At 47.6% G+C, this 7,204-nt stretch overlaps 1 non-coding gene across 1 annotated transcript; it reads left to right on the top strand.

The window, feature by feature from the left end:
- The first annotated feature begins 6,841 nt into the window (after positions 1 to 6,841).
- Trnam-cau lies at positions 6,842 to 6,913 on the top strand. The gene has a single exon. It is a non-coding gene; the product is annotated as a tRNA-Met (tRNA).
- The last annotated feature ends 291 nt before the right edge of the window (positions 6,914 to 7,204 follow it).

The following is a 7,204-nucleotide window of genomic DNA, read 5'->3' as shown; positions in this document are numbered from 1 at the left end:
TCTATCGCACTATACCCGTTTTCACCACAAGAACCGCAAGTCCGGCTCCTCGCGGAGCATTACTAATTTTTCCTTTCATGCTGATAATCAAGATATGTATGTGCAGTTTAGATTAGATACATGTTATCTTATCAAGACATACACGTTCCAAACGCCAAAAGCATCGTTTTTTCCTCCGACGACCCAATCTCATAAGAACTACTTGCCGCCGCGTATGAACGATGCGCAAAACTTGCTTTTTTCTTGAGTTGAAATTGAAACCATATGCGGGAGGGAAAAAGAGGAAAGCAGCTTTTGTACGAATTTCGAGTGACGGGCGAGTTTCTTTTTGCCCTCCTTGGGTTAGGTTCTCGTTCCTGTACCTTGGGTAAGGGAACGAAGCATAGTTCAACATTTATGCGGAAAGTTCGTCCGCTTCTTTGGCAGGGATTGTGGTGACGTCAGAAAGGCGGCGAGCTCTGATTGGCTCTGATTGGAAGGATAGTGGGTAGACCTCAAGGCAGCTTGCTTCGAGGTCAACCCACTCTTCCTCATTCAGAACCAACCAGAGCTCGTCATTCTGACGTCACCACAAACCATGCAAAAAAAGCAGACGAACTTCCGCTCCGCATTGTTCTTGTTTAGGATCCGTTGAAACGCAAAACAAATTTAGGAAAAGGGGGGGGGGGGGGGGAGAACGCAAAATCCCGGAAGTTCTATATGCGAGCCCTGCGAACCGTTTTTCAGAGTAATGGACAAATCCTTTCGCCTCTGAGCTGACAGTGCGCTGGAAACTAGGTGACCCTTTGGACCAATCACGTACGTCTACCTTTTGCCACGTGTTCACACTTCCAGGCGCGGAGAGAGCGAAGTCGGGTGATGAGAAGGAGGCGCGGACGCTGATTGGTCCGGAGACAGTGTAGCTTCCACCGCGCTGTCAGCTTAGGAGTACTACACTGATGGCAACCCCGTTAGGCCCAGTACCAAGATGCCGAGAGATAAAAGAAGGCGAAGTAAGACAGACAGAAATAGGACGACGCTCAGAAGACTGGAAGCGGAGCAAAAGAACCGTTAAAACTAACAAGGTAAGGCAGACGTTAAGCAGCACTACACAAAGAAGACGTTGTTGAGCTGTGACGTACACGTTTGTCGGGTACAACCGCCGTCACGAGAATGACGTGACTGAAGACGACTGAAAAAAAAAAGAACAAAAGCAGTTTGACTTGGGTTTTCGAGCCACGCATGAGATAAAGGAGGAAATCACAAAGAACCCTCCCTATAAACTGAAGGTAACTAATGAGCTATAATAACTTCATTCTCCGGAACTTGGCTCAGACACAACGTATACGGCCTCCTTCGATCCAATCGGAGCTACGGAAGCGAAACACGTGATAGCCCTTACCAAGGGTACAGGGGGCGAGAGCGTAACCCAAGAAGTTGGACAAGAGGGGAAGGAGGAACTTTCCTCCTACCCCGACCCTCTTTTGTGCGTCCCGGACGTCGCTTTCCTACAAAAGCTATTTTCATCTCTCTCTCACCCCTGGCTTTGACAGCACTGCGGGCAACTAGCGAGATTGACTAAAGTCACGTGTTTCTTTCCGACGAGCTGATTGGCTCGGTGGGATGGTAGCCTTCAGCGTTTACCAAGTTACAGTTAGAAGGGGCATAGTTCAGAACGTGGCAAAAACCGCAAAGGAAACAAAAGAAACGACCGAAGTATAGTTCGGCGAAGTTAGTACTCAGAGTCGCTGCAACCTTCTAACAAAAGCAAGAGGAGAGGGGGGGGGGGGGGGGGGGGATTGATCTCAAACAATGCACTCCACTAGACAACAGCGAACGTAACAAGCAATTAACCTAAGAGCCTAAGGGGTCTCGACCGACAATAGCGGCCTGGAAATACAACTGGATCTGTCTCCGGCTTCGCCGTCTGCCAAGTGTCCGTGCGCATCAGACTGAGACGGTTACGAATACAACAAAAAGAGCAACAAAGCAAATCAAAGCACCGAAACTAGGAAGGAAACGGAGCGCATGGGGATCTCAAGAGACGAAGTCAAACACGAACGAAAGGTAGATAAAAGAAAAAAAAAAAAAAAGAGAAAAGGAGCACAGCATCAGCTGAAGTCACGTCAGAACAGTCCAGCGAGGAGGCCCAAACGTAATCACTGATGGATTCACGCGGCGCCGCCCATGCGTTGCACAAGTTAGTCTGCTTTTTGAGCAGGGGTAGCGCTGACGTTAGAACGCCGAGCTCCGATTGGCTATGATTGAAGGATAGTGGGTAGACCTCAAGGCAGCTTGCTTTGAGGTCTACCCACTATCCTTCAATCAGAGCCAATCAGAGCTCGCGGCGTTCTGACGTCACCACAACCTCTGCAAATGAAGCAGACGAACGTGCGCTCCGCAAAGCCTGCGTCAGAGTCACCGCTAGCGCGTCTCGCGGTGTCTCACAACAGGCGGGAAGCTGCACGCGACGACGCTTTGCGGCGACTCTCGTCGAGGAGTTTCAATTGTTTGCCGCTTGGGGCAGGCCGGAGGTCCATTAACGGTGACGTCGTGCGCGGGCCTTGCCGTCTATCGGGAGGCCCCGGTGCTGCAGCAGACGACGACGACGGGTCCTCAAGAAGACGTCGTCTGCTGGCTCGTTTGTGTCGTCTGCCGCGTAGCCTCTGTTTCGTCTGCATTCCGCGGGGGTTGTTATAGATAGGCTCTCGCGACGCCTGCATCCAGAATTAGATCGCCTTGTGCAGCGCGGGCGACTGACTCTCTTTGGCCGAAATAAACTTTCCCGATTCGCCACCAGGGGGGGGCAGCTTGTGCCTCGGTCGTATACCGGCGTTGGGACATTCAACTCGCGCACGGTCGGCAAAAAGGCACCAGGTCCGGAGACCAACGCTGAGCATCGGATTTACCCCTAAAGCCGGGGTCACATACGTTATACAAAAGACATCATATTCTCTGCAGCCATGATGACAGAAGTGACTGCGGACATGCCTCAAGGACGTTGGAGTCACGCTGCCTTTATTGTCATACATATGTGTGCTTGAAACATGTCTGCAAACAGTTCTCTTTTTTTCATGTTTATGGGCAATGTGACAGGAATAAGCATGTGTCAGACAGTGTCTCTAGACTGCCTCTTCTCTAAAGTATTGGGAGTATGACCGCTGCGTAACTGCGTCCATCCGCACTTTTATATTAAAACATAGACTATTCTCTAGCCATGTCGTTGCTCTACTCGTCCCTGGTACTAACATGAAAAAAAAAAAAAACACGTTAATTGAGTACACTTATACTATTAACACGGCTTGAATTCTACATTCAAATAACCCCAAGAAGTTTTGGAACGTGAAACTTCTTGAGGTTGTGGAGACATTAGTGAATGTAGTTGCTGCAGCAGACGGCGTGAAGTTTACGCTGGAACACATTTACGGAAGGACAGGTCTTCTTAATGGTGATCATCGTTCGTTCAACTATCCTTTAAAATACCCCGGTGTTCTTAAGAGGAAAAAAGTCATGAGCGGTTCAATCCACACCGTAAAACGGGTCCGGGACCCGGCCCCCGTTATTTTCATAATTTCCACAATCCGTTGCGGCTCGAAAGTGTGCGGTTTTGTTTGGACGACGTAGCTAGCGCACTGGCGACGGGCGGAAGGAGGATCGAGAGGATTGTTCGTTGCGCTGGCCGCAGCGGGAAAGAGAAAAACGCTGAGTAGTGCAAGGGGCGGGAAAGGGAAAAATAGTCCCTTATGTGGGATTTTTGAGTGACTTCGATGGGGATGATACAGCAAAAGTGATTGCTGCTCCGTCCTTCTGTAGGGTTCTCGAGAAGGGATGAGCTACTCAAGCCCCCCCCCCCCCCCCCCCCTCAAAAAAAAAATGGAAACAACCATGTTTTTGCACACGGATTGGGAGGAGAATGAACCGTCCTCCCTTGATTACCTGCCACGTAATCCGAACACGTACGTGACCCGAAAAGTTTTTAACTTTCGATCTGTAACTCGGAACCCCACCCTGAAATGTAACAGTTGACGTCACCGGCGACGTGACTTTCTGGTCCCGGACGTTCCCTCAAGACCGGATTCCGGGTTGGATTGGGACAGCCCTCGAGGCAGTTTTACGTGTCCCTCGGCACGACCCCAGAAGAGCCCCCCCCCCCCCCCCCCCCGTCGCTTCCTCCCACAGACTGAAGGACCACATGACACCTCAGTAAGGGTTAGACAGGAACAAGGAGCACATCCAATCGACATTGTCCGGCGTCCCTGTACTTGGACAGATAGCGTCTTCAGTGCGTTTCTGCCTTTTCTTCGCCTGCTCCCCCCACCCCCTCCAAGTGCAAAGCAATTTCGCTAATACAGTATAATCACATATTTATGGCAACGAAGGCATTCGGCCACAAACACACGCTGGAATCGAAACCCCATGTATATTTCTTCTTGGGGTATGGCTGCGCTTAATGGATGTGCCCTGGGAGGAAGCTCGTATTTTTCTCATCAGTTTCGAGTTTGCTACGGTCACTCTTTATTGGTCGATTAGTTGTCGTCGTTGGATCTCAGTTGTACCGTTACGCAGAGACTACCAGCTCTTCACCAGTCCATCCCTGAGTTAAACGGGGATAACAAAATTGCGAGGCAACATCGACGATCCCCTCGGATCTTCCCACTGCATCGGAGGCAAGCGGAACGTTTTATATCGCATTAGGTTCAAGGGTGTCATGTTCACTTCGGAAGGTACTTTAAGGTGCCATCAAATTAGGCGGAAGTCGTAATATATCCTTTTCTTCGTTCTTTGTTTTATTTTTTTTTTTCGGTGGGGGAAGGGGGGTTGGGGGGGGGGGGGGGGGGGGGAGGCGAAGACGGTAATCATCTTTGGAACATTCAATCAAGAGAGGAAAAATTCTGAAGGTATGTAGAATGAGTGCAAGAATTCATTAAACTTGAAGCCTAGGAACACAAAAAAAACATGTGTAGTAGTCATAAAATCTTGAGAAGAAAATGCATCGAGTAACGTAACTACATTACTCGCTACTCGAAGTATGTAACACAAGTACGTTATTCGTTACGCCTTTGAAAAACGCAACGATCTCGTACCATGTTACTAAAAAAAAACAACTGCAGTTTTACCGGTAACGCTGTTACTGGTAAAGCCGCGTTAACGCCAACACTAGCGCTGGAACTGGGACACAACGGGAACTTGCAAGAGTTCGCTTGAGTGAGCAGCCAACCTTAAAAATAACATTAGCGTATAGTACTAGGGGAGAGAAACAACAAATGATTTTTTCCATGGTTCCTAGCGTCTTTACAGCTAAGGAAAGCGTATTTCTCATTCAAGTAAATGTTAAATGGACTTTGTCCAGGTACATCACCATCAATATCTATGGGCTTGCTTTAGCTCTCTCGCATTACTTCAGCCACCACTCACGCGACTATGTCGCTAAGCCCACTGCTTCGAAACTGACAATTTTGACGGTTGGACAAAAGTCACTATTAGGAAAAAAAGGCAGGTTCACCCTTCTCCCCTTTCGGCGGTATAAATAGTGAATATAATGACTCCAGCGACCCACGATGAGAGCTTCTATTACTACCTTGTAGAATTATAACACACCGGAGAAAACACAGGCAAGCCCAGTGGAGAAAACAAAGTACAATGTTGTTGAAATACAGTCTTGTTTCTTTAAGCTGCACTGGATTTCCAGAAATGACCTTGCACGTGGTGTAACCTGTCGTGAAGCAGAATGACAAAATATTACAGACAATCCGATTCATGTATGGAACTTGGAACCGCGTTTTTTTTTTTCTCTTTACCATTGACGTAGGCGAATAATGATTAAAACCCGGGTGATCCACAGCTGTACACTGTCGTTCACAATGGCGTTCTTTTCTTGCCCGGTTGTGTGAAGGCCCAGCGTAAGAGAGGTTTCCTAACGAGGTGTATTTTAACTGTCTGTCGGATGTTCGCTTAGCTAAACCAGACAAATGCACGCTCTCTCGTTGGCGTAATCGCCATTTCAAAGGTTGTCCCTACTCTCTCTGTCTCTAGGATTTAGTAGGGCATCGGTGCGGCCGGCAATGCTGAAAAGTAAACGCCCTTCGGATTGTCAAAACACCGTGCTACAGTTCACGAGTGAGTATAACTCAGAATGCCCATTTGAGGGCGTCCCTGAAAACGAACTTAATAGACCTTTTTTCTCTTATATCGTCCTGTCAGATAGATGCATGTCTAGAAATGCGAAGTTCTAGCTGGTTCATAAGACAAATATTTGCGATTCCGTGTCCATTCAGGAGCAGATCCAGCAGGGTTGCCTCAGCGCACGAAATTAAATGGCGATGTAATGCAATAGTAATTCCCCACACCGACGGCGGGGTGTAGAATCAGCTAACAAAGTAATTGCTCGAAATCGAAGGGGCGTTTCCAGTTTCACGAACTGGCTCTGTGTTTATGACCACAAAACCAAAAGCAATGTACATCTTGGTCTTGGTGATCCTAGAGCGGCTACGACTTCACCATTTATGAGCAAAACCAATGCACCAAAGTGATCTGTTGGGCGTCTTCCCTCTCAAGTCGCTATTTTTTGCCCTTGACCGATCCGTTAAAGAAACAAGCGAGGGAACATGTGTTATCCGGGGACTGATTATTAGTCGCCCTTATCCGAGGTTCAACAAAGCAAATTTCTAGAAAGGTATTCAATACAGATATAAATACCGGTTTATCTCGAAAATTTCTCTTAAAATGCACGTTGTCCGTTTAAATAGAGTGCAGTGGGAATTACGCCAACGTCGGCAACTTTCTGATAGATATTTCTTGACGCCAATTCCTATAGCAGAGTGGCGCAGTAAATAAAGAAAAAAAAAAAAAAAAAAAAAAAAAAAGCAGAGTGGCGCAGTGGAAGCGTGCTGGGCCCATAACCCAGAGGTCCGTGGATCGAAACCACGCTCTGCTAAAGTTTTTTTTTTTTTTTGGCTATTTCGTGAGCTTTTGATTTTTAATTAAAAAATATTATCGGCAATTTTGCGTTGCTTGATTACAGGGTGCTTAACGGTAAGCACCCTGTAAGAAAAAAAAGTATTTACTTTGGAAAAAAATAAGAAAAACACCGTGGGACTAGCTATGTAAAAGCAAGCTACCCACAGAGGACACTGTGATTCGATATCCGGTATCTATGAAACCAACGGCAAAACAAAGAAGACGTCATTTCCAGTACGGCTCTTGCTGCTGATTCCGCGAATCTCTA

This window comes from Ixodes scapularis, unplaced genomic scaffold (assembly GCF_016920785.2).
Source record: "Ixodes scapularis isolate PalLabHiFi unplaced genomic scaffold, ASM1692078v2 PGA_scaffold8__174_contigs__length_109621045, whole genome shotgun sequence".
In the NCBI taxonomy this organism is placed as follows: Eukaryota; Metazoa; Arthropoda; class Arachnida; order Ixodida; family Ixodidae; genus Ixodes; species Ixodes scapularis.
Note: the sequence above shows the minus strand (reverse complement) of the source record. Positions and strands in the feature narration are given on the sequence as shown.